The sequence below is a fragment of the Pteropus medius genome, unplaced genomic scaffold (genome assembly GCF_902729225.1).
Source record: "Pteropus medius unplaced genomic scaffold, Ma_sr-lr_union100, whole genome shotgun sequence".
Classification (NCBI taxonomy): Eukaryota; Metazoa; Chordata; class Mammalia; order Chiroptera; family Pteropodidae; genus Pteropus; species Pteropus medius.
Window position 1 is genome coordinate 6173512 of NW_024344240.1, and position 27751 is coordinate 6201262.

The following is a 27751-nucleotide window of genomic DNA, read 5'->3' on the forward strand; positions in this document are numbered from 1 at the left end:
GCGAGGGGGGGGTAGGGGGAGGGGGTGCTAAATGAAAGCAGGAGATCTGCACAGAGCAGGGACAGCTTGTTGTCAGTATCATAAACAACCAAAATGGAGGGAGAACTCAGGCATATAACCAAATAAAAATTTTTAAAAAATCGCAAAAAATCCCTAAAAATCCGGGATGCTCCCCCTTTTTTCGCTAAAGGTAAAAGTATGAACCGCCTTTCCCCTGAAGTCCATTTTGACTTTGCAGGGACCAAGGAGTTAATATTTATTTATTTTTTGAAACTTTCGAAGGGCAAAAGCCCTTTATAACTCAACCGACAATGAGAAAACGTGAAAATCCGATGCAAGAGGAGGAGGAGGAGGGAGGGGGGAGGTGGTAGTGCAGAAACTGCTAAACTTATTGGTAATGTGGACTGATCTGAGATAAGATAAACACTATATTTGCTATTTTATAACTCTCTTTTAATGATCTTTGCGGTTTTTTAGGGGGGGTTTGGTGGGAAAAAAAGTGATGCCATTTTTCTTAATGGACTTAATATGTGTGATTGGAAGAATAAACCTTTCCGGCTTTAGATTGCATTTTCGTCGCATTTATGCTTCAGGTTTTGTTAGTGGCTCCCTCCTTTCTTTAAACTAGGCTCTACAGAGGAGGGGTAGAGAGGTGATGTTGCACTGAGAGACTGGAGTGCGAGACTGGAGTGCGAGACTGGAGCACCTTGGGGAGGGGTGGGGATTGCTTCGCTTCTCCCTTCCTGACACGTTTGCTTCACCTGTTCATCCTCAGTAAAGAATGTTAAGCTGAGGATTTCTGGTTTTATGTATTTAAAAGCATGATGCCTCTTGAATTACATTGAAGTTAATGGGAAAGTGCTGCTGATGTTGGTTCCACGTGGGATATGGGACAGAGCAGGGCATTTTAAAGGGACAGCTTCTCTTATGATTTTCATCACCTACACAGAATCACTGTCTGAGGACCAAAAGCAGAAGTGCTGGAAGGGTGTGTGGTGATGGAAGAGCCTTTTCTTTCCATTACTCAAGTGCATCCACCTTTAAGAGTGATGGAGGCAAAAGAGGGATAAACAAGCTCAACAGAAGATGGATATTGTGTAGATTAGTTTGTTTCCAAATTGTTCTTTTGTGTAACAAGCCCTCCCAGGAACTTTTCATGTTACTTTGCTTTGCTTTGCAAGCTGATTTTGGAAGGAATTGTGGAAAAATGGAAATAGTTTAAGGTGTGTGGTGTAATGGTATAGCATTATTGAACAGTTATGAATTCTCTGCAGTGAGATCAAAGAGCTGTGTTTGCCTATAATGTGATTTTACAGCCATTTTGTAAAAAGCTGTAAAATACCTAATATTCAATTTGGCTTTAGGTACAATGAGGACTTCTGGTTGAAAACTGTAGACAGATTGGTGGAGATTCTTTAGCACTGGAAGCAATAGGCATTTCTTTAAGGAAAAAAAAAGCACATACACCAACACCATGGAAAAGTTTACGTATACCCATTTTTAAAGCCCATCCTATACATGTGCTATAACTCTGCGCCTTTGAAATTAAAAGATTTGAAATCCTGAGACCTATCAGTTGCATCTTTTAAGTTTATTTGTTATTTAACAAAATATTTACTGATCAGAAACTATTGTTGCCTCTAATGGTTTAGATTTTTACAGTATTCACAAAATTTAAAATATGTAAATTGTTAGGTGTATTCTACTTGAGATTAAAGTTAATCTTGAATAAAATTTACTTGTTTTCCATTTTCCACAGGTATATGGAGTTTCTGAAATAAATGCCTGTTTCCTTTGTTTTTATGATTTGTAGAAATGGATTAAAATTAGAGCTGGAATTTTAGACTCTTTATCCAGAGTATTTTTTCTTGCCATACTGTACGAAAAAAATATTATTTTGGAATCCATTGTGTGTTAACTTGTGTTCGCAACTGAGCTCCTATCTGCACTTCTCTGTAAATACCTCCATAACAGCCTTATATCAGTGTAGCATTTGAGTACATCATCTTGTGGTTTCTGATTTTGGAAGCAATTACAACTTTATAAGAACTCAAAAATTAATCCCATTAACCACTATTAAATCAAAATTGATTGGAAATGCTTAAACTATTAGTGGAGAAGAGGAACTTCCTCCCTCCCCAAAATAGTCTTCTGTCCAGAGATTTCAGAATGCCATTAATACCTATAAAACCTTTGCAGTTTATCTTACATTTACATTGCATTTTGGTTTAAGACAGTTATATTGACTATAAGTAGTCAGAATTAGGCTATGTGTTTAAAATAAATGAGTCTTTTAGATCTTGAATAGTTGCCACTTTGACAAACCAGATACTAATACCAATAAATCCAATTTCTGTAAAAGTGAAGGAAGAGTATTTCCTCCAGTTATTTTAGACCATTGAGTTCATCAGGTTGTCTGGACACTTCAAGTTATGATTCTTGTCAATTTAAACAAAGGTGCTGGTATTGTGGATTTATTCTCTCACAAAGGGTGATACAAAACTTTCTTTGGGTTTGGGTTTGACGGAACCAGCTACTTGTCTGAATTAGAACATGCATTCTTAGTGCACAAGTATAAAATCTGTGATTCCTTAGAGTCTTCTTTACATAAGGCACAACACAATATCTAATTTGAATTGGTTGTATTGAGCTTTTTTAATGCCTTAGAAATATTGCCCATTGACCATCCTTTTTTTTGAACCTATAATTAAATTATACCAGTTTACAGAAATAATCCAAGGATATGGTATGTTCAGAATTTTTCAGTTAGAATTACAGAAACCTCATAGATTGAGATTCTTACTTGAAATTTATATGCCTATTTTTCCTATTTGAAATTCTATAAGGAATTTAGGTACTATTGAAGATGATTTATAAATGTGGGCTAATGTTGATAAAATTTTATATCTATGTATTTATTATAACCAAAATATTTTAATAAGCAGACATAGCTAATAAGTGACTGAACTTGCTTTTATCAATATAGCTAAAATTTTTTAATGATCCTGTGTGTTTTAATGTTACACAAAGGTTGGGGATTTTTCCTTCATTTTTAACAGAATCCTGGTTTTTACTGTGTACATTTTGGTTTAGTATTCTGGAAGTTTTATTTCTCAGGATTAAATTGTCATTTGTTAAATTAAATGTAATGTGTCTGTCTTTGAGATTTGAAAAGCCAGATAACTGAAACATATCTATAACTATCTCTGAAGTTTTGTTTCAATAATCATTTGCCTCTTGAGCTGTGTAATCAAAATGTTGGTTCTTTCTAGGAATATATTAATATTTTTTTATTTATAATACTGTTCTTTGGAAAATTAAGGTATATGAAAAACACACATACACTCAAAAATTTTACTAAGTTTACTTACATTGCCTGGAATACTTGTTCTTTTTGATGTGTTTCCAAATGTGTAAGAAATAAATATAAATTTCTTCTCTTTATGTTGATAACATCTTAGATTCTTTAGTTATTTGAGTAAGGGAAGAGTTTCAAAAGAAGGAAAGAACAACTGAATCTGTTCAACAATCTCCAAGATAGTGAATATGTTAAAGGTAAAAGGGCTATAAATTGTCCCTTGAGCCATTTTTTAAATGTTTTAAGTACCTGATAAACACCTTTTCTGAAACATGGAGTACTTTGAAAATGTATCAGATACTGCAAAAAAACAAAAACAAAACAAAACAAAAGTGGACCTTTAATTTCTTTAATTTTAAGAGGAATTAATGCAGGCAGCATATTTAATCAATTAGTGTTTAGGTAGCCTTGGAAAAGTATTTACAAATAAGTTAAATGCGAGGGAAGGATACATCAGATTGATGAACTGTAAAGTTAACTATGATTTTAGAATTCATGCATGGGAAGTCTTTTCCATTTTATGATGAGACTAATCATAAAATGGAAAAGGAGGTGACTAAGTTTTACTTTTTGTATTTATTTCATTGCCTCATTTTTTTTTTGAAATGCCTTAACCTGACATCTGCTGTGTTAGTACTTTTCATTTATAACAGAACAACTTTTATAGCTCATTAACAAATTTAATTTTTAAATATAATTTGAGAAATTAAATGAAAACTTTTAGATCATATTTTATAAAAATATTGGTGTATAGTTATTACATTCGAAGTTATTAGGAATATACATGAATGAAAATGTAGTAGAAATTATTACAGAGGCATAATTTGATTTTTACTTTTGAATCGCTTGGCCTCCTGCCCAGAGGTTTGCATTCTACTCAGTGTGTACACCTGTCCCTGCCTCCTCTTTCCAGGGTGGTATTGAAAAGGATATGGTGATGTGGAACTACCAAGGGTGCTTTGGTATTTTTGTTTTCTGATTTTGTGATTTTGTGTTCGTTGTTAAGGTGTAAAGGTTTTTGCTCTTTGTTCCTAATGTTTATCAGAAAACAAAAACTCATTTTTATAAAACAGAAATAATATCTCATGTTTAAAAAGTAAAGTGGTGTGATGCTGCATGAAAATTGTTAGTATTTAAAAGTCCCTGGATGTCTTGTAAACAGAGTTACTGCAGGATCACGGTATTAAAACTAAACCACAGTGTGTGTTGGGAATTTGAGATGACTACCTAAGAAATGTATGTGTATGTGTAGAATGAGAGAACTTGGGCAATTATGTCCTAGGTTAATAGGATAAGCAATTTGCTTGAAATATTTCCTTGCACTTTTTTAAGAGAAAACTATTTCTAAAAACAAAATCTAGAAATGTGAAGATGTTAGAAAGCAAAAATGTTCTTTTTTGGTGCCTTTTAAAAGTAAGAGTTTTAGGTAATGAAAGTGTATAAGAATATAAGTATGAACTAAAATGCACAAAATTGATGGGACAGAACTAGGTAGATGAGAATTTCGGAATAAAATAATGTTAAAGTTAAATTTTGATTTATGTGAATAAAGAAGAACTAACTGCAAAGCAAAAATAATAAATCAACCCCCCCCCAAATGAGAGTGATAATTGGGGACCTCTAAGAGAGTGTTTTAATACAAATTGCTCATTTTATAATAACCTTTTGAAAATTGATTCCCACAAAGCTTTTTTCTATATCTTCTTAGATTTAAATTAAACCAAATTAAATTCTAAGAATAATTCGTAGTACTTATTTGGAATTCTTTATTTTTAAATAAGGAAAAATCATTTTCTGCTATTTTTAAAAAAGATTTTAAAGATTATTTTAAATATGTAAGTGTTCTGAAAAATCTTAGAAGCTATTGGAAATTATTTTCTTCATTCTTCATCAGAAAGTTTAAAACACTTTTTGTTAAGTTAATGAAATAAATTTTAAAACCACAGTCTAAGGACAGTGTACCTTATGGATTTTTTAAGGGCATATTAAAGTCATTTCTTACAGACTTAATGTTTTAAATTTTTTTTCACAAGATAAAGATAACATTCACCAACAAAGTTCTTAATTTCTGGAATGTTTTTAGGTGTGTGCCGATGATAAAAGGAATTTTCTTTCCCACCTATTAATTAGCAGTTGATTTTCTAAAGGAGAATCTAGACCTATTATATTGTTATATTAGGGAGTAGAAGTTTCCTTTAGTATTAGGAAATATTTTGAGGGTGGAGGAGGCATCTTTTCTTAAAGTGAGATCAAATCCTCTACAGATTGTGAATGATCTGCCATCGCAGAGTCTTGCACTCTTTTTTGAGAGTGAGAGACTCATTTTAGACTTTCAGTTATTAAATATTTGAATTATTGTCTCAAACCAATATTGGAATTGTTCATATGCATGTTGATTATTTATGCAATCCTATCTTTTAGTTTCAGAGTATGGGAATATTCTCAGATTAAATGCTCCAACTAAAGAGCTGCCATCTGATCTTTAATTCTATCTTTTTAATCAATAGTTAGACATTAGACTCTTTACTTTTGAGATATATTATTTTTAGAGTCTGTTTAACTAGAAATCAATTGGAGAATGAGGAATTTAGCCCCTTTGGCCAAAAGACAACATTAGAAAATGTTTAAGTCAACTTTGTTCACTTGAAGATATAGTAAAAAGTTGATTGAATTGTTCTTGCTCAGGAGAATTTTAAGAAATTGAATCTGAAAGCTTAAGGTAGTTCATATGTGTAGGAGAAAATAGCACCAGTTGAATTTTAGTCTGCTAGGCTTTCTCAACAACTTGTATTGTCCTAATGCTGGAATTTTATAGAGCCCACCACATCACTTTCATCGTACCCTAAAAGGGTTATAATGATAGGTTTTATTTATATCAATTTTAGGCAATGGAATGAAAATACCGTTACATGTATATGAATACATTCTCTTTCTTAAGCTACTTTTTGCACTTTCTAAATATTTTTTTTAACTATCCCATACCAAAGAAGAGAAATTAGGTCTTTTCCTTTCAAACTAAATTTGTTCTAAATTTGCAGTTTATAGGAGAGTTGTCACTTTATATATTTGGATAAGATCTATTATAACATTAAAAATAAATGCTAATATGACCAGCATATCTGATCATAAGCTACATCTCAAATATGAATTTGCTTTCCTTGTATTTCTAAAATTATTTTCTAAATAAATCTGGGAAAATGTTTTTCACAGATTTTTCTACTTTGTTATTGTCTGAGGTAATTTAATTGAGTAAAATTTCAATCTCGATTGTGTTTCTTTTCTAATATTAATAGTATTTTATTGGAAAATCACTATTCAAATACACAGTTTTAGCACTAAAATAGAATTAGACGTAAAATAGAATAGGTAGTTTAATCAGACCAAGAGAGGTGGTAGCAGCTCTGGTACTTCCTATTTGGAAGAGCTTAAAACATTTCAAAGGAGGAAAGTGCTTATTAGTATAGGGCACACCTCTGACAGCAGTTGGTTATATTTTATGCTTTTCACAAAACTTGAGCATCCTCAGAGCTACTGTCATGCAAACAAATAACTGATTTAACCATGCCTAGTTTAAAGTACATGTATCAGGTTTAGTTTTTAATATAATTTGCTTTAGTTTACTTTTAAGGAAAAGGTATTAGATATTCATTAGCAATAATTTGACATACATCACATTTTAAACGATATTACATGTAAAATATATTATCATAATTATTTACCCAAGTCAGAAGGAAAGTAAACTGTCAAGTAATAGATTTAATTAGATATAGAATGAAAGTTTTAAATATTTAACCGAATAATTTCGTGGGCTGTGAAACATAGGGAATTTTAATTGAAAGCTATTTTTGTATGCCTAGAATTTTGTAAACAAAGTGAATACATATAAAAGTCTGGCAGTTTGTAAATGTTCTTGAACGTCCATCCTTTGACAATTAATGAAAAAACATTTTTCAGATATATGGGCAAAATTACTTCAAATATCATAATACCCTCAATTATTTTATTTTTAAAGAAAAATGTTGATGAATGGGTTAGTACTGTTTTGTCTATATCAGTGGAATATCCACTGTATTTGAAATTTTCAATTATTAACATTTATTACTCAGGAATATTTCAGTTTTTTTTAAAGTAGTGTTACAGCTGTTTTCCTTAAAAGCCTTTCTTTTTAGACACTATAACCTACTTAAGACAGTTATAAACTCTAACTGCTTTTATTTAATAAGAGCATTTGTATTCCCAAGATCATGTTCTTTAAAAAAAGTTATCTTGAAGCATCTTTAATCATAGCTCAGGTTATATTTTTAAATATATACTAGCGACCTCATTGCTCAACTTAAACATTGGGTCTGATGTGGTACTTAAATTTAATCATACTCAGTTCACCTTTTGCCAGTCAGTGCCAGAGGAGGAAGAGAGCATTGGTTTTGGGAGAGGTGCAATTGATCACATTCGGAGACTGACATATAAGAGCTTTTCTGAGATGCGTGCTACTTCTGCCAGAATTAAAAGGAATTTCTTAATTAAAACCAAAATACCCTTGTGTCTAAGTGTGTCTTAGGATTCAGGCACACTTGTGTGCCTGCATTGACCATTCCAAGTGTTCTGATGTTTGCACGTATTTTGTTCTCAGTGCTGCCACCCTGTGTATGGCAGTGCCTGAGTACCAAATGCACTAATTTCTGTGCTTTTTATCAAGCGATTACGTCCAAAACCACTTCTGGAAAATAAGCATACATATACAATAAATGTAAAAGATATTTTGTAGTACTCTGCTTCTGTATCGAATGCTGTACTAAGTCTAGAGTTTTAAAAGTTACACAGGTCAGAAGTATGGTATTCCACGGCTCCAAATGAAATTTGGGGATTTTTAAAGGCAAAATACCTTTATCTGTTTCATCTGTCGCTTCACTAAAATAAGGTGGAAAATGACTGACATTTTAGATAGAGCTTGAAATTGATCATGTGAGAAGATGGAGGTTCTGGTCCTTTAAAGATGAGCGATATTACAAGATTTTTTATTTTAGCCAACTTTTAGTTAAAAACTCTCTCTATAAAAGCAAAACCAAAAATAAGCACAAAAAAAAGAGACTGTTTCTGTTTAAAAGAAAAAGAAACTTAACTTGATTGGTTAAATTACTCCCTGAATCATTAGCCAACATGACTTTCAAATTATATCACCCAAAATATTTTGAGTATTAATACTGTGCGTAAGCCATAAAATACTTTGGCTGGATAGCATTCTTTGCTTTTTACCTATATTATCTCATTGAATTTGCACAGCAGTCTTCTGAGATACAAAGTGGAGGCATAATGTGTATGCCAGGAGTAATGATTTCAGATCCTTGGAATTCTGTTACTTTTTTGTAAGTAAGTCTTTAGAATTAACAGATCATAGAAGCTAATTATTAAACATTAATTTACTAGGGTAAACCTAAATTGTATCCATACCGAAGTTAGTATATTTATTTTAAAAATCAATTTGTTGTAAAAATGTTCAGCCATAAAGTTGACACTGAGTTGACACTCGTTGGAATGCGCTGTATGTCTACTTGTTTTTTTAGCTATACATAAGGAATAGGAGAAATTTTATAAACTTATCAAGTTAAAGGAGATTTTTTAGAGGTACAAACTTAAACTTTGTTTTACAGGATTTAATAATCTTAAATAGGTACAGTTTTATCAATTTTTGCTGTAAAACAAATTCCTAACAGAGCCATCCGATATCAAAATAATGAGCATCTCTTTTTGAATTTTTGCATGGTTTTAGTTGAATAAACAGTGTAATTTTATATTACGACAATTGATAATAGTTTCGCTTGTTTAATTTTAGATGTTAGGCTTCCGAGATAGCGATGTCACTAAAGATCTTACCACTTAAGAGAAGTGAAATAATTTAATACAGTGTATTGTATCATCTCAATCACTCCAGAATAGCAAGTTAAGTTCAAAATCTCTGTTTGGCTCTTCATGTGCCCAGGGGATTTAGAGACACACCCTACATTTAACTGTGACTCTGTCCAGTCTCCCTGCGATTCTCTTCTCACATACCTATCCACTTCGTACCTGTCCTTTAAGTCTCATCTCATACTATCTTTTTGAAGTTTTTCTATTATTTCAAATGGGTGCCAGAAGTGGGGAGAGAACTTCCTGCCCCTCTTAAGTATTTATATTTGCCTTCTACTTTTTCTTTTATGCCTTTTGTATGATGCTTTGATCTATGAAAGAAATCACAAAACAGTATATTTTAAAATGCCAAATGAATATTTTACCAAAAAATCTATAGGTATTCAAGGGAGGGAGAAGTGGAACTTGAGGTGGACTTTGAACAAAGTATTAGGACCAGGCAGAAAGAGGACATTTAGATAAAATGAATAGCAGAGGCAGAAACGTGCTTATGTTCATGGCCACCAAGAAGACCAGTCTGACTGGAGAGGATAGTTTGTTAAGGAGCAGTGCAAGGTAAGACTATAAAGGTATGCTAAGGCCTGACTGTGAACAACCTTGATTGGCAGCCTGTATGCTGTAGCTTTTTGAGCAGGGGAGGATGAATTAGGCAAATTAACTCAATTCAAAATCTAGAATAAATTGAGCCCATTGGAGAATAGAGTTCAGAAATGTTAATATAATCCAGATTTGAAGCGGCAATCCTCTGCTCTGCAGATGACCCAGATTTTAACAGGCTCATTCTCATTAGCAAGTTCTAGATATACAGCAGGTCCTCTAATAACGCCTTTTCTTCCATTGTAATTTTGTTATCAGGTTGATGAGTTGCCGTAGGAACTTAACTTGTTTATATCAATCAGTGTATGGTAAAATTGGTTTCCTTAGATGTAGTTTCGCTTAAAAGTCACAGGACCTGTCACCAACATTAAGTGAGGACTTACTGTACATTTTCAAGGGCCTCTTTAACATAGCCACCTGGATGGACCATTGGCATCTTAAACTCTCAACATCCTTAAAATTAGCAATTCAGATTTCAGTAATTTTATTAATGGTCTTGTCATTCTTTCAGGCCCATGGTCACGAAACTGCCTTTTCTACATTCAGTTGGAACTTCTATTGTGAGTTTAGTACTTCTATTGTTGAGACCTAAAGGAAGTGGACGTAGAGGAAGGAGCAGTTTATACCACTAAGTGAATCTGATTCACAGCGGAAGGCAGTCGTAAAGCAGGGAGTAGGAGGGGAAAGCTAAGAACAGGGGAAAGATAACCGTTCTTGTCATCTGGCACATGCTGGGTCCTCTTCTGTAGCTGGAGCGTAGGGCGTCAGTCGGGAGTGAGCAGCACGATGGTAGATGAGGCTAAAAAGAGAGACTAGGGCTAGGACATACTCAGTATTGATTACCACATTGAAGGGTTTTCATGCTGTTGAGAGAGACCCACTGAAAGTCAGAGCTGGGTCTTCAGTGACATTAAGCCACTCTTGTTGTGTCTCCCTGCTCAGTTCCTTTGCTCGGTCCTCTCATCACTAATCCTCAGCACTTGATTGAGCCTCAGGGAGAGTTGGTCTGGTTGGGGAGACTGGGCCCCATGGCCTCAAGAGGCATGCATTATCAGGGTTCCTGGAGCCAACCGGGTTAATCTGGTCCACTTGCTTCTCCCATCCTGGTATCGCCCATCTCTTCTTCTCCACCTGCAAAGTATGCTTAAATCTTCTCTTATCAAAAACAGAATATCATAGAAGACCTTTACCTTCACCCCAACCTTCCTCAAGTATCTTTCTTCCCATTGGTGCCAGATTCCCTGAAAGAGTGTTCAGTGCCAGTCTCTGTTGCCTTCGTCTCCGCTTCCTCTTTACGCATCCTGCCCCACCATTTTCTGTTTGAAGAGAACATTTATCAATAGCCCCAGGCACCAAACTTGGTGGCATCTTCTCCAGTTTATTTCCACTTGACCTTTCCGCAGGATCTGGCACATTTCTGAAGACTCCCTCCTCTCCTGTCTTCTGGCCCTTCTGTCTCTTCCAACACCTCCTTTGCACTTCCATTTGACGGCACCTGTGTTTCCATTTGTCCCTGATGACCAGCATTTTGGCATTTCCCAGGGCCCCACCACCTTTCCTTTCTCAGTGTATGCTTTCCCTGAGCACCACTGCCTCTCCTGCAGTCTCTTTGCCTCGTAGCTTTGTGCTCAGAAAGCCTCCGTCCTTACCTGTCTCCAGGGCCCCAGCATCTGTTTTTCCGTGTACACAAACAACTGCACATTTGTGTACAGGATACCTTTCCTCCCATCTCTTATTCAGAATGCCTGCCAGGGTCAGGTGCTGTGCCGGACAATAAGCCAGAACTCACCCTCACTGAGCAAAGGAGACAGACAGTAGACAGAGTTCTCTCAGCTCATGGCAGGTGTTATGAAGGAAATAGAAATACAAGGATGAAGAGTCTTAGGGGCCTTGGGGAGAAGAGACCCTTAGAGACAGTATTCGGGGTAGATCTTTTGATAAAGGAATCTTTGTGTTCCTTGATCAAAGAGATAGAGGAGCAAGCCAGGAACAACCTGGGGGACACTTCCAGTCAGAAGATCCTGACGGAGGAGGAGCCCAAGCAGGCAGAGGGAGCGCGGTGGGGCACGAAGCCAGAGAGCTCCCTGCTGGAGCATCTTGTGTAGCCCAGACTGGTTAGCACTCCTGAGCACAGCGTGGGTTGCCCTTTAGAGGCTGGTTGCCACCTCGGGCCTCATCCTCATCAGTAACTGCCCTTTTCACTAACCAGAGGGCCCAGGCCATCATGAAGTCGTGCCCTCCCTCAGGGTACAGAGCCCTGGGACCTTCTTGCTCACACCTTCCTCACCTCTTCCCTCCCCTGCTCCTTTGGAGCTCTGTGGCTGGTTGTGTCCCAGGGTGTGTCTCAGGCATGTCCGCAGCCTGTCTGTCTCTGGGTTGGGGTGACATCTGTGGTTGCACAGCCATCTCCATTCACTGCTCGGGGCGCTGCTCCCATCCTGCGCATATCCACCTTCCTGGTCTCCCCCGCTCGCTCTCTCTAGAACCGGGCCTCAGTACATGTCTGGGAAGGAGTACTCTGTTCTCAGGGCAGATTGGAGGAGGGGCACCTCTGGTGGAGAGAAGCTGGGGGAAGCCTGAGACAGGACTTAGAGGCTACATGATGAGAGTCGTCCAAGAGGGTGTCCCAGGGGAATGAATGTCAAGGAGAGTAATGGCAGGTGGCACTGAGCCCCACAGTAACCATATTAAGAACAGATTTAAGAATTCTTTGGTTCACTGGCACCACAGGTTGTTACCTGGAATTAATGCTCAAACCCACACACCCTTGGCTCCTGAATGTCCTCCCGCTTGGGATTCCCTCTTCCCACTTCTTGCCAGACAGCATCCTTTCAGGTCCGCCGCAGTGCTCCTTCTGTCCCCCTTCTGTTTTAGTGCCCGTCCTCTATCCCTGAGCTCACAGCCCGCTTCGACTTGTAGTTGGGGCTGTCTTCTCCCTCACTCATGGGACGAGGTCTTGTTTGTCTTGATATCACCCTTCCCTTCACACAGCAAGCGCTAGGAAAGTTTCATGAGCCTCCTAAGCTATAGTAGTTAAAGGAGAGTTGTGGGTCCTGTCTTGTCGCCTACCTAGAGCTCGGTAGGGGCTGGCCCTCTCCCACTGACACCTCCTGTGCCCCCAGAAGGTCAGGCTCTCCGAGCTCCAGGACCCCTTACTTCCTTGGAGGTGAGCTGGGAACACTTCAGACAGGGGTACCTACACATGCTTTCCCCAGTCAGGGCAGACTTGAGGCTACCTTCAGCCTCCCCAGACCCTGAAGCTGGTGCTTCCATCATGGCTCCACTACCACCCCACTGCCAGCCTCTCTGGCCACCTGTCCCCTGCATGTTCTCACCCTTGTGCCGCTCTCGCCCTGGGGATCCAACGAGGCTGCTTAGCTTCTGTGGGGCACTGTTACTGACCCTGTGAATTGGGAAGTTACCTTCTCTGGAACAGTAATGTCACTGGGCATTGTGAAGGGCTTACTCTGTGCTTGCTGTCCACATACTTCCATGTAGTGACCCCTTAATCCTGACAACTAACTCCATAAGGTAGATACGGTGCTCATCTCCCATTCACAGGGGAAGAAAATGAGGCTCAGAGAAGTGAGGTAACTATTAGACGATGCATGAGAAAAATTTTCAGCGTAGAACCTGGTTCATATAAGTGCTCGTATGGTTTTTGGTTTTTAAACAACCCCATCCAGTCTATGAAATTTTAGCTATAATAATCATGATATAGTTCTCTCATAGAGGTAGAATCTCTTAAGTGTCTAATAGTCTATTAATAGACTGATACCAACCTACTAAGTAATTAATATTTTCCTTTTATTTATATTCTATAATATTTAATAGAACAGAAATATATAATAATTATGTTCATTATGTAATTCTAATCCATTAATAGCTAATAGTCTAATAGAGAGTATTTAGAATCTGTCTGTAGTAGACGTTAGGTAACTCTGCCTTAAGTTCGCTGAGAAAATCGAGTCTATCAAATGTGCCTTGTCCGCATCTGTTCCCTGACCACCAGCCTTATTTGCGCCCTATCCCCTTCTTTTCTTGGATGCCATCTCTTTTCCTGACCCATCGAATGTGCAAATATGTGTTCACCCCATTGGCTCCTTTTCCTCAGCCAGTGGAATGTTCAAGATTCTCTGGGCCAAAATAGTCCAAAGCCTTCGCTTGACTCACACCTCCTCCCAGCCATCCTTTCTCCTGTAGATCTTCATGTCTTCCTCTCCTTTCATAACCTTGCCAGTTTGGGCCGTCTCTCTCTTACACACACACACACACACACACACACACACACACACACTCTCTCTCTCTCTCTCTCTCTCTCTCTCTCTCACACACACACACACACACACACACACACACTCTCACACTACTCTCTCTCTCTCTCACTCAAACACTCACTCTCTCCATGGCCAGGTTCAGCAGATGCTTTCCCCTAGTGCTTGGCCTATCTGTGCCGTGATCTGGTGCCTGTCCACTGTGGTGTGCCCGTCGCCTCCCTGAGCGCCACAGTAATCCACTGTGTCACAGCCTGACATGGTTCTTTTTGATCTTGCTATACTGATTTATTCTCCACCCTTATTAGATAGAGGTAAAAATTACCCAGTCATTGTATGCTAAATGATTGCTTGAAAGCCTAAATGTTAAAAACCCGCTCCCAAAATATTTGTAAAACGTAGTTTATATAATTGAAAGGCCATGACTACTAAAGGTGCTTGTTACTATGTTACTTTTACATCTTCTCATACCCGAAGAAGTAACTACTTGGCTTCAGTAGAATAGCATATTCAGTAGAATAGATTAGATCAGTTGATTGGCCTGTGACTTTTGTGGCCAGGTCAGTGTTTCAGAAATGGTCATGTTCATTTCTTAGTTCACAGAAGTTGTGTCATAAAGTACATGTAAATAATTTCTAACTTTGTTATCAACCAATTTTTATTAAGCAACCACAGAGTTTGTAATATATCACATGTAGGTTTACTGTGTAGGTTAACAGTAGTGCTGCCTTTCAGGATTTTAGCAAAAAATTATTATAGAATATTTCAAAGATGTCCAAAAGTAGGGAGAATAATAGAATGAATTCTCATGTATCCATAACCAGTTTCAACAGTTACCCCCTCAGTGGCCAGTCTTGTTTCATCTGTCCCCCTACCCATGCCAGTCCCTTCTCCTGCAGACTTTTCACGCTAAATCATTTCATATCATTTGTATATTTTGGTTATGTATTTACAAAATACAGACTTTCTAAAGGTATAGTCATAATACAGTTATCACACCCCAAAAGAAAAATTCCTTAATATCATCAAATATTTAGTGTTTGCATCTCCACAGTTGTTTCTTAATTTTTTTTCACAGTTTGCATGATCCAAATCCAGTAAGTCCCATATCTGCAGTTAGTCGATATATCTATTTCTTAAGCTCTTTTTGACATACAGATTACCCCTTGCCTTTTTTCTCCCTTAAAATTTGTTTGTTGAAGAAATGTTTCCTTTTTGTTGTTGTGTTGGTTTGGTTTGGTCCTGTAGTTTTCCCACAAGTCTGGATTTTGCCAGTTGCACCCCTGTAAGATTGTTGGACATACTCCTGGTGGCCCCTCGTTTTATGTGAGACTCAGGTTCTCCAAACATGTTATAATGCCATCAAAAGAAAAATTGGAAAGATTGAATATGGAAGAAGTAAATATTCAATTAACTGCTATAAACAATTTAAAAAATCGATATAAATATAGTAAATATATGATATCTTATTTCTGGTGTGATATTAATGTCCACATTATTAAAAACATGTTAAACACTGACAGATATTTCCTTCTGGTATTTTTTTTCTTTAAACCTATATAATACTTTTGTAAACTGAATCGGGCTCTTCTTTGTTTTGTAGCCTACTTTTGGAAGAGCTAACACTGTATAAAGGTTATTTCTCGTGTGTTCATATGTCACTTCTACAGAGTACTTGATGAGGCCCACGTTTCATTTAGCCTTCCGCCAGTGGTTGGCTGGGTAGCTTGTTTTCAGTCTAAACGAACAGCACAGTGATGCAGCCTTCTGCATAAATCTTTATGTGCATCTCAAGTTATTTTCTCCACATAAATTCTTAGGTGTGAACTGAGTGGACAAAATGATAAATGGCTTCTTTTGATTGGCAGTTACATGTCCATTTTATCCTCTGGTAGTTGCTAGTAGCCCACGGGAGTACCCATCTCTTTACCCCTCTCCCCTGCCCCCCGCACTGTGGGCCATGGCCACTTAAACCTTGCTACCGTCTGTGCTTTGTGATTTCTCTTGTATGTATTTCTCTTTCTAAGTTTTCCCTTCCTAGCAGTCACCTCTTTCCACCATCATAGCATTTGCCTTTGACACATGAGGCTGCTAATCTTTTCTGTGCCCAAAATCTTAGTAACCGAACTTATCATTTTGCCTGAAAGATTGGCAGAGTGACTGATAGTGTGTGTTCATCACCTCCATAAAAAAAAAAGTGCGTGATGTGTGCGTATTTGTAACACTTACTTTGGCTGTTCAGAACCTCTGCTCCCCCCTCTTTTTTAGATCATCGACATTGCAGGATGAGTGAAAGATCACTTTATATTAATACTGTTTAAGTTCATGTTAAGGTGAGAGGAAACAACCTGCCACATTCTGAATTAATTGGAATTTACAAAGCAAGTAATTTAAGGGAGTAATTATTCATATTACCCCATTCCTTTTTGAGAAAATAAGGATTTAAATTGGCACCTCTTTTGGTACCTTTAAGTATTAACTCTCTGGGGAGACATCAGTTGAGAAATCCAAAGTATTAGCAATATTCAGAAGTCATAATCAAGACTGTTAAATCGAATACATAATATAAGTACCTCATATTCACACAGTGTTGTGCCGTGCGTCACTGAGGCTTGGAACTGCTCACTTCTGTGAATCTGAACCCTAACGTGGGCCTTGCTGACCACAGTTTTGTGTCACTTAACTCCACTTACTCCCTTGCTCCTGCTGAACCTGTTCTTTCATGGTTGACGCTTCGGCCCCTCCTCTTCTCTTGGTCTCTCCGTTCCCTTCGGGTTTCATTTGCTCCCTGCCACCACAGCTTGCTCTTGCTAGGGCCTGAAGCGTTCTGCTCCATGACTGCCCTCTCTGTCCTGGCCTTACTACTCCCGGCCCTGGAAGAATTCTTCCCTTTCCTTGCTTTTTATTTTCTCGGACTTCCAGATGACTGGGGACAATCACATTACAGGATGATTTAGAAGTAGCGTGTATAAAGTAGGCCTGAAGCGACAGCTTCAGTCCAAGGCCATACGTGATTTGGTCCCCAGTTACTCTCCAGCTCTACCTCGGGAATGTACCCTCCCTCCCCCTTCACACCCACAAGGCACCAAGCTGCTTAAATCCCAGAGGCGTGTCAGTCTTAGCTCTGCCATTTCCTCTGCTAGAACGTTCTTACTTACTTTTGTCTACTTGGCCAGTGCCTGTTCATCCTTGAAAAAGTGTTACCTCCTCTGTGAAGCAGTGTCAATTACTGTCTTCTCTGTCCTGCACCTGCGCCTTCATTGTCTTTGGTTCAGCGTGGAACACACCCTGTCCTCCTATATCTCTTCTTGTGCTCAGGGTCCCATCCTGCTTTTCCGTCATCCTTTCTCTCTCAGCCTTTTCTCTACCTTGTCCTTCCTGTCAGATGTAAACATGTCAGACCTCTGCCATCTTAAAAACAAACCACAAACGGTGACAGAAAGCTTTCACTTTTCTATACCTTCCCCCTCCCCAAGCTGGTACTATTTCTCCAAAGAGTGATGTGTACCTGGAGCCTCAGATTTCTCACATGGCACTCCTTCCTCAACCTTGGCCTTGCATTCTGGTTCCTCCAAGCCCTAAATGAGTTCTTTCCCAGATTACTAAACACCTACGTTGTCGTAACTCAGAAGAGAGTAGCATTTAGTCCTTATCTGAACCACTGTCTCCATGAAACCTTCACTACCTTCCATTTCCATGACAGTGCAGCCTCATGGCTTCTCCTGTTTAGTGGCCTACTTTCCTTCTACTGGCCATCTTCTTCTGTCCATTTTGTAAGTGGTAGAGCACCTCCTTTTGCCCCTCTCCATACTCTGTCCCCGAAACACCTGTGTGTCCTGTAGTCCACACACACCCCAGGCCCCGCCCTGGTCTGGGCTGCACTCCCTGCCTGCCAGCCCCATGGGCAGGTCCACACCGTACCTCTCTTCACTCAGTTCAGCTGGCTTTTCTCAAATTCTCCAAAGGTCGAATGAACCTTTATTTTCTGTGAATCTCCATTGTTCCTAATCTATGCTTATTTTATGGCATTTTCTACCTTCTATTTTATGTTATCAATGGTTATATTGGGACACCTCCCCTACTAGATTATACACTCTTTGAGAGTAGAACAAGTAACTGATTAATCTTTGTGTTTCCCATGCTTCCTTGATGGTTAAATAATGGAGATTTATTGATCAGAGAGTTTGTTCTTACAGCCCATTCATTCCAAGAGCCAACATGCAGGTAGGGGGACTGTAGAGGTATATTGAGGAAGAAGAACTTTCTAGATGTAACCACAAGATGGCACAGTGACTGCTGTGTCCTGGTATCTGTGAGGGTGGGCCAAGTCAAGAATCAGAACAAGGTGTTCTTGATTACTGAATTACTCAAGGGAAATCCAAGAGACTCTTCAAATTTAAAGTATTTAGTCAGTTCCTAATCACTCACGAAGTAGTCAAGTAGGTCGGGCAACGGTTCTTCCACGGATCCATTAGGCTAACTGAATGGATAGCTTCCCTCCTTCCCTCTTTTCTTCCTCCTCATTCAGCAAATATTTGAGTACCTCCTTTGTGCATCCACTGTTCTAGATATTAGGGATACAGAAATGGACAATAAAAGGCAGGGTCTCTTCTCTCATGGAGCTTATTCTTGGCCTTTAGTGAGATCCAACTAAAGATATTGGAGACAGACCCAAGAGTTTCTTGGCTGTTTCTGTTACTCACCTCTCCCCCAGCATGGATTGAGCCATAGTTTTATATTATCCAAATGAGTTTTAGTTTAAAAACCGAAAGGACCACTGGTCAGTCTACTATTGTGACTAATTTTGTTTGAGCCATGATTTTCTGTGGCCTTCTACCTTACTTCCCAGTTATCCTACTTAATCAACAATTGACTATATTCTCTTTAAAGATATTGAGGTTCGGAAAGGCCAAAAACGTGTTTAGTATAGCATAGATAAATACAAGGAAAAATACATATTCAGGTCTCTGTATCATTCCTTACGTTATGATCAAGGTAAATGCCAGTAAAAAATTTTAAAGCAAAAAAAAAAAGCAAGTCCAGTATGTGGCAGATACCTATAGGTAAATTTGACATACACTGTATTGTTGCTAAAGGGTAACCATTTGACAAGGTGTGGCCCTAATGTAAATTTACTTAGCTAAAATTACATCTCATGTTCAGAAACTTTTCTTCTGCGAGAGGTAAACAAGAATGTAAAAATAATACAAGTATGAACATTTAGAAATCTCAGAAGTCACACATTGCTTGTTTAAAAACTATGAGACATGACCGTCTGTTAGGGTAGCCCCTGTGAGGTATGAGTCTCAGCTGAGTACCCATGTTTTTCCGAGTATGGCTCCCCTTCTCCTCTCTGTGCCTTCCCTCTGTACCTAATCCCTTCCCAAGCTCTGCAAGACAGGATTCAGTTCCACACCCCTCTCGCCAACCCTTGCTTCAGGGTCAGGAGGATGAGAGTAGAGGATTAACTTGAGAGGCTAGTGAAAGAGCATTCCTACATTGTAGAAGTCACTGTGTAGAATTTTGGTGCGTTGTGCACTTCAATAGAGTACATTTCCCCCCCTAACATGTAGCTGTTTCCTCTGATTTTTAGTAGTCAGTATTTTCAGAGATGCATTATAATCTTTCACCACAATTAAGCCACAAGCAGGGGTCAGTCCATCCCTGGATGGTCACTAGTCACATATTACCCAAACCACCATTTAATTCAACACGCAAATGACTGCTGGCTCCACACGGGTAATTGGTTTTATTTTAGCTGTGATTTGGGGTTATCTGTGACTATGACCACCATAAAAGTTTAGGTACACTGAAATGTCGCAGACAAAAAGATCAGAAGTCTACTACATCACCAAATATCACTATTAATATAAATCTCACATTACGTATGATTGCATAATCTTCACATGGTATAGTCCCATTGTTTGTCCTTCAAAGATTCTGTTGGTTATGATTCTATATAAAAGCCTGTGCCAAAAAAAAAAAAAAACAAACTTTACTTTTAAGTGTACATAAGGCCATTTTGGGGCAGCACATGTCTGAGTGACACACTAGATGTAACGGCTTTGCATTTTGAGCCCTCAGAACCGTGTTAGAGACGTTGCATTCATCACCTTGTTTATTCTAGCAGTAACGCAAAGTGTGTATTTATTCCCATCCTGCGGAGGAAAACTCTGAAGAGAGATTAAGTTTGTCCAAAGTTACACTAATGATAAGGGTCAGGCAGGATTCAAACTGAGTTCTGATTCCCAGAAAGAGTATTTTTCATCTGCACCACTGTTCCCCTGTCCTGCTCTGGGCTCTGTGAATGGGTGTAAGGATTTCAGTTTGGAGGCCTTCTCCAAGTCAGCTCTAAAGGAGCAGTGTAAAGATGGTCGCCAGAACTGTACTGGTTAAGACTGGGGAAGGACCTCTGCTTACCAAAGGGTGGGGGTTGCAGAGGAGGGGCTGTGCCCACCTACTAGCTGAGGCCTTGAGACAGAAGACTCTGGGGCCTCACGTTGACTGATTTGAACCCCTTTTTGTTAATTACCTGTGAGCAAACACTGCAAAGACCTGAGTTTATAATTGAGGAAGGTCAAATTTCTTTTTAAAAATGCTAAACTAAATAAAAATTGAAAGGAGAATCACCACTTAATTCTCCTTCAGAAATCAAAAACAAAGATTGATTGTTTTCTGAATAATCTAAAAATATGGCTGGGGATGGCGGGGAGGGGAGCAAATTATACAGGCACCTACAGTTAGGATAATTTGTAAATTATCAGAATTATTTTAAATTTGTCAGCCCTTGGTAACATGACTCATACAAGGCTCCTCCACCCATCTCCAGCCTCATAGCTCCATTCTGTCTCTCACTATTGGCTCCAAAACTAACAGATTACCTGGAGTTACCCAGACCCCACTGTACAGTGTCTGATTCCCTCTACCTGGAGTACCCGTCCACACTTTGCTAACACGGTTCTTTTGTTATCTTGTCTGGAGTGTTACTTCGTGTATTTTTAAAATTAATCCGAGGCAGGCCTACCAATTGGCGTGACACTTCTTTCTTTTTAAGACTACCACTAATTAACATATTTAAAAGGTCTGTACAGAGGTGAGTTGAAACACTTCAGTGGGTACTTTGTTTGGTGTTTGATAAGTGGAACCTATCCCAGAACTATTTATTTTATGTAGGTCTCAGTTCCAGTTAGAGTATATTCCTGGAGCCTTTAAATCATGTAGTATGATGTGCCAGTCTGTAAAGCAACAGGTGAACTGCACTGCCTTCCTCCAAGGGCGACAGCTGAGAATTTGAAACTGCCTAGACATGTATCCTTTCTAGTAAGGGTTGAATGTAACTCTTACATTTAAGCCAATATTCCTCTTTTTTTTTTTTTTTTATTTTCCCCTGCTGAATGGGAAGGAAAGATTTTAGTCATTTTGAGTCATTGCCCTTATAAAGAATTTTAGTTCATCAGTTCACAAAAAGTGGTTTTGGGTTTGGGTCAGTAAATTAATGTGAAGATTTGTTTCTCATCTTTATTATATTTTTCTCAATATGAAAACTTTGCCTTTTTTTTTAGCTCTATTGAGTTATTGATATTTAATAAACTGCACACATTTAAAGTGTACAATTACCGAGTTTTGACACGTCTAATTCCTGAAACCATCACCACAAGCAGCATAGTGAATATCCAGCGTTCCCAGAAGTTCGCTCATTTCCTTTGTGAATGATCCTTCCCGTCCCCAGATAACCATTGAGCTTCTTTCTGTCATTACAGATTAGTTGCATTTCCTAGAATTTTATGTAAATGGAATCATATAATATGCACTTTTTTTGTCTGACTTCTTTCATTCAGCATAATCATTTTGAGGTTCATCCATGTTGCTGCATGTATCAGAAGTTCATTCCTTTTTATTGCTGATAAGTAGTCCAGTGTCTGAATCTACTACAACTTGTTTATCCATTCACACATTGATGGACATTTGGGTTGTACCTAGTTTTTGATTATTACAAATAAAGCTACTATGAATATTCATGTACAAGTCTTTGTATATAGGTTTTCATATCTCTTGGATAAATGCATAGGTGTGAAATGGCTGTGTCATATGGTAGGCACATGATGAACTTTTTAAGAAACCACCAAACTGTTTTATAAAGTGATTGTACTATTTTGACCTCCTCGCTAGTGGCATATGGTTCCATTTGCTTCACATTTTCACCAGCATTTGATATAGTCAGTCAGTGTTTATAATTTTTTGTTATTCTAGTGGGTAGATAATGGTATTAATTTGCATTTCCCTAAAGACCAATGATGGCAAGCATCTTTTCATTGCTTATTTACTATCCATATATCTTGAGCTGTCTATTCAAATATTTTGCCCATTTTTTAATTGGGTTGTTTTCTTATTGGTGAGTTTTGAAAGTTCTTTGTTATCAAATTTGTCATTTTATGGGTTGTACTTTCAGTGTTGTAGCCAAGGAATTTTTGACTAAATGTCAAGAATTTTTCTGTTTTTTTTCTAGAATTTTTATAGTTTTAGGTTTTATTTTTGTATCTATGATCCACTTAGAGTTTAGTTTGTGTATGGTTGTATATGGTGTGAAGTATATATCCAACTTTTTTTTTTTATGGACAACAAAATTTTCCAGCGCTGTTTATCAAAACATTCTTTCTGGCGACATTTTTTTCTAATAAAGTAAGACATTTGTAAAAAAAAAGCTTAAACCCTATACCTTGCTAGTTTTTTTTTATTTATAACTTACACAAATACATTTAAAGACATCGAGGATGAGGGTGTGGGGAGAGGTGAGTAGTTCTAAGTGTGTACTTTACAAAATTAGAACAATGGTGTATTCTGTGTCCTTTTTAAATATTTAGCAGTTTATCAATGTTTCCCATATGATTTAATTAATATTTGTTAACTGCGTTAGTTTAAATCTTTTTCTAATTTATTTTTTAATTACATTTGACATACAATATTAGTTTCAGGTATACAACATAGTGATTACACATTTATATAACTCACAAAGTGATCAGTCATCCTGATAAGTCTAGTACCAACCTGGCATCATACATAGTTATTACAATATTATTGACCGTATTCATCTTGTGCTTTACATCCCCATGACTATTTTTATAATTGGCAATTTGTACTTCTTAATACCTTTGAACACATTTATACTTAAATCTTTGTTTCTCACTTTTTTAGCTTAAATTTTTAGAAATGAATTATCAGGTCAACGTACATGAATGTTTAAAAGGCTTCGATTACATATTTCCACAATGTATTCCAGAAAACAATTTATATTCCCACCAGCAACAACTAAGAAATGTAATTCTTTATGGCAAGTTCCATTTTTTAAGGATGCCCCTTGTCACCCCTCTCCTGTTCTCCACAGTGGCCTTTAATCTTCCCTCCTGTCCCCAGGCCAAGTGCCTTGCTCCTCACTCATTCTTACCAGATATATGACCCTTCTACTTGGCACTGGTGAAGTTAAGCAAACTCCTTGCATCCCTTGCCTCCTTACCAGAAATCTTACCAGGATGGATATACATCCCTTCTAGGTCAGTAAAGAAGCCCCACAGAAACTTCTCCCTTTTCTCTGGCTCCCATTCAGCCTTGTCTCCCAGAACGCTTCATTTCTTCCTTGCCTCTCTATCCTCAGCTCATAAGGGTTCTCTTGTCTCCCCCACCTGGCATCCTGAGTTCCTCTTTAGCCACCATTTGGCCTTTTTTCTTCTCTTTCAGTGCAAAATTCTTTGAAAGAAAGCATTGTCTTGCTGGAAGTCATTTCCTTGCAACTCAACTGGCCCTCCTCATTTAGGTATTTCTCTCTCTCCTTTCCCATCCTCCCACACCCACCCACCCCACCCCATGCTCTTTCTTGCTGAAGTTTGGTGTGTTCGTGCCTGAGGGGTGAACTCTGTGCAAGAACTGCAGGGTGGTTCTGTACTCTTAGCAGCTTTATCATTTTGTGGTGGCTGCCACCTTTTTCTTCCTTCTTGAAGCTCTGTGTCTGCCCCTCCCCGCTTTAAAGTACCTAGTTTTTTCTTATAGTGGTGATTGTTAGGCTCCAGCATGAGTTGGCCAGTAATTTGCTTTGAATCTGTCTGTAGAGTAAGCTATACAGCTATCTTTGTCTGCCCTCAACTCGTCCCCTTAGTTAATGCTGTCAGACATGTTTATGGAAATGCTTGTTTTTGCCAGTTTCAGCTGCTCTGCACTACTCCAGCACCTGTCTCCTATATCTCTTTCGAAAAAAGCACTCCCTTTTCTCCTCCCCATTTTGTCCCTCTCCCCACTCCCCAGGTACTTGTTCTTAGTGCTTTTGACCCTACTTCTCATCATTAGTGCATCTTCTCATCATCAGTGCATGCGTGTAGAATATCCCGAACATCTGGGCTTCCGTGCACTTTCCTCATTCGCCTCCTTACAGTGTATATAAACTACACTGCGCTTCCACCAGAAGGTCTTCCTGGAATCCGTGTAGTCCTCACTTCTCACCAGTGAGTCCTGGTGACTGGCATGCCCCCTACACACCATGGCCTTTCCCTTCCCTTCCCTTCCTTTATTACACATTCTTCAAGGCAAAAATCACCAAAAACCCATAGTATTCTTTTCCTTTTCTGACCTTCTGTGGTACTTGCCTATACTATATAATATTGTATTTACTATTGATTTGTCACTCTAATGCTGTCTTATGGTGCTTGGATGTCATTTAACAGTCATGTTGCTTAACTTGATGTAAGGTATCTATCCTGCAACTGTAGCCAGCTCATATGCTCCTGGGAAGACCAATACAATCAGCAAATTTCAACCTTTTTAAAATTAGAATCCCCATTTTAAAGCAGAATTGTGATCCAACTCTCTCTCTCGCCACCTGCGAATTCACTCATAAAACAGCAGTCTCATTATAAAGACTAATATGGGAGCCAAGCAGTTGCCCATCTCCTTATTCTACTCTCCTTCAAGGTGCTAGTGGTTTGCGCCCGTCCTGTGAAGAGGTGGCGCAAGGGACACCCTCGTCAGGCAGGGTTTCTCCCTCAGCTGTTGTTCAGCACGAGATACACACCTCAAAAGGCTTTTCTGAAAACTCTGTTACAGAAAAATGGTAATGTCTTTAAAATGTAAATGAAGAAACTAAGCAGCAATTTTGAGAAATGGCAATAGACTTGGATTAATATTGTACCAAATGAAAATATGAACAATTTAAATAACTTGTGATTCACAGGAAAATGTATAAATCTAGGGATATTGATTTGTTTACTTTTCATTTTTCAGTGTACTATAAATATTTTGTTTCACATTTGTGTCTAACAAGATTTGAAATAGATTTTCCAATAAAGATAAAATATAAAGAATATGAATAAGTGATAATGAATAAGAAACAATTTGGTTCATATGCCATTAACCAGATTGGATCTGACTTTTGGAATTTCAAACTAACTCTTCTTTTCTTTTTAGGTTGCCTCTTGGTGCTGCATTGGCCGTATTTGGCACCCAGAATGCTTCATTCTGTCATGGTCTATTAATAAGATTACCTTGCTAGAATTTGGAGCAGGGCCTCAGGTAGGTGGCTTTTATCATTATATGGCATGGCTTTCAAAGTGATCAGTCATTCCAGTTTCTATATAATATACAGTAAAATATTAAAAGCTTTGAAAAGCATGCCACATAATAAGCATGCCACTTACTATTTTAAGGTCTATCAATATGTATTTGTTCAGCGGGACTTCATTAATACTTGTGGTCTAATGGAAGGATTGGAATACTGACAAGGAGCAGTCTTCCATACTCTGCACAAAATGCATAGCTGCTGTAAAAGCTTATTTGTTCATGTCCCCAAATAGCCCACAGATCAACTCTTAAGCTCTGCTCAGAGTAATAGACTGTCCCATATTACCACTACATCTCTTTCTGTCTACTGGGAAGTATCTGATTAACTATGAGCAGGTGGGGAGGGAGGCTGGCTCTGCATCCTGGGATGGGGCAGATGCTGGAACAGGGAACTCCGTGGGACAATAGTAGTTTGGTAGCCTTTGTTGGAAGGACGACACACAGACATCAAGATCCAAACGTGTAGGTGCAGCTCAGTGACACAGAATCCAGGCGTAGCTATACTTGGGAATATGGTACACATGGATTTCGCTCCAGGTAAGTCTGTCAGCAGGTCCTCAAACACAGGATTGAGATTTAGAGGCCAGGGCCCTCAGCCTAGAAAGAGAAGGCTGGTAAAACCAAAGGTGGCTGTGCCAAGTGCCAGAGGATGGACTCAAACTCCACTGACGGTCGGTAGGGGCTTAGCCCTGGGGAGAGGAGGACGTAGGCTGAGAGCCAGGTGGGGCCTCGCAGTCTCCACGAACAGAGCTTTATGATCAGATAAAAGGTACACAAATTAATATGGGAAACATTCTCTAATCACAGCATTCTATGGAGTTTAAGCATTAAAATCAGGTTAACATAAATTTTTAGTCATTTGCATATTTTTTAAATAGATGAAAAGATGTTAATGGGTTTTTTAGTGTTATAGGTTATAGTTTTTTTCTACTAAATTGCAGTTTTTAACAAAGCCTCTTTTTGGCAGCTAGGAAAAATTTTTTCATTTTTTACTTAGTCAGCTACATTTACACAGATTTTCTCCATTTCATCTCTCTTGTATCTGTAATAAGTCAAAAAATTTCTGATATTTTCAACATCCTCCTTACATTTCAATTTGACATGAAGAACATCCTCTTTAAAGATTTTGAATTTTACTTTGTTCCTTTTTCCTTTCCATAAAACTTCATTGGCTATTTCCAAACAGTAAATCATAATCAGTACAGGAGACGTGCATTTAAGGAGTTATGGAATAGAATATTTGAGAGCAGAAATATTCTAAAAATCCAGGCCAACTGAGTGCTGCCCAGATGCTTCCCCATGCCTGTCAGGACGCCTTTGGGCCCGGGCCCCTGAGTAGCACATGCCCAAGTCTCCCTAGCTTTCAGCACCCACTGATAGAAACAGGACAGATTCCCAGGTGGTCGTGATGCTCCCCTGAGTGCCCACCCTCCGCCAAAACAAACTAACGATTTCATTCTATGGGGTTTGCCTTCTGAGCTTTAAAGCAATTTGAGATTCCAGGATCTCCGAAACATGTTTACCTGCTTGTTTTTATTCCTGAAATTCTTTAAAGGGACTGTAGTTATGTTCAACAGATATTTATCAACTAGAGCCCTGACCAGGTACTGAGGATGTAAGGATGAAAATTAGTCTGCCCATAGGTAAATTTACAGTCCCAGGAGAGAGACGGGGAAGTCCAAGAAGAGCTTTACAGTCCACATTTTAGGGATAAAAGGCTCAGAGAGGTGAAGTTCTGAAGCTCATTCTCAAGTAAAATCAGTCAAGGAAGATATCAAATCTCTTAATTGTGACAGCTGGAGGAGTGCACATGTCCTCTGCAGGTGGAGGAGGGAGTGGCCACCCCTGACTTTACAATTTCACATAGAATGAGACTATTTACCTGCAGTGATGTGGGAATAAATAGAAGTGGTTGTTTCCACAAATGTTTTTGTGCTGGACAGCCACGCAGGCATAAGGGAGCTCAGAGTCATGGCATATACAGAGCTTTACCTGGGTGCGGGGTCTATTTTCATGA

General features: G+C 38.5%; 1 protein-coding gene across 5 annotated transcripts in view; it reads left to right on the forward strand.

Annotated features, from left to right (window-relative positions):
• PLAG1 (PLAG1 zinc finger) overlaps positions 1-27751 on the forward strand; it is a 45521-nt gene that overhangs the window by 806 nt on the left and 16964 nt on the right. For 2 of the 5 annotated variants that reach the window (XM_039868911.1, XM_039868913.1), the window contains exon 2: positions 25582-25686. The exons of the other annotated variants lie outside the window; for them this stretch is intronic. The gene's annotated coding sequence lies outside the window, so the exon portion shown is untranslated. The remainder of the gene's footprint in view (positions 1-25581; positions 25687-27751) is intronic. 5 annotated transcript variants of the gene reach the window in all.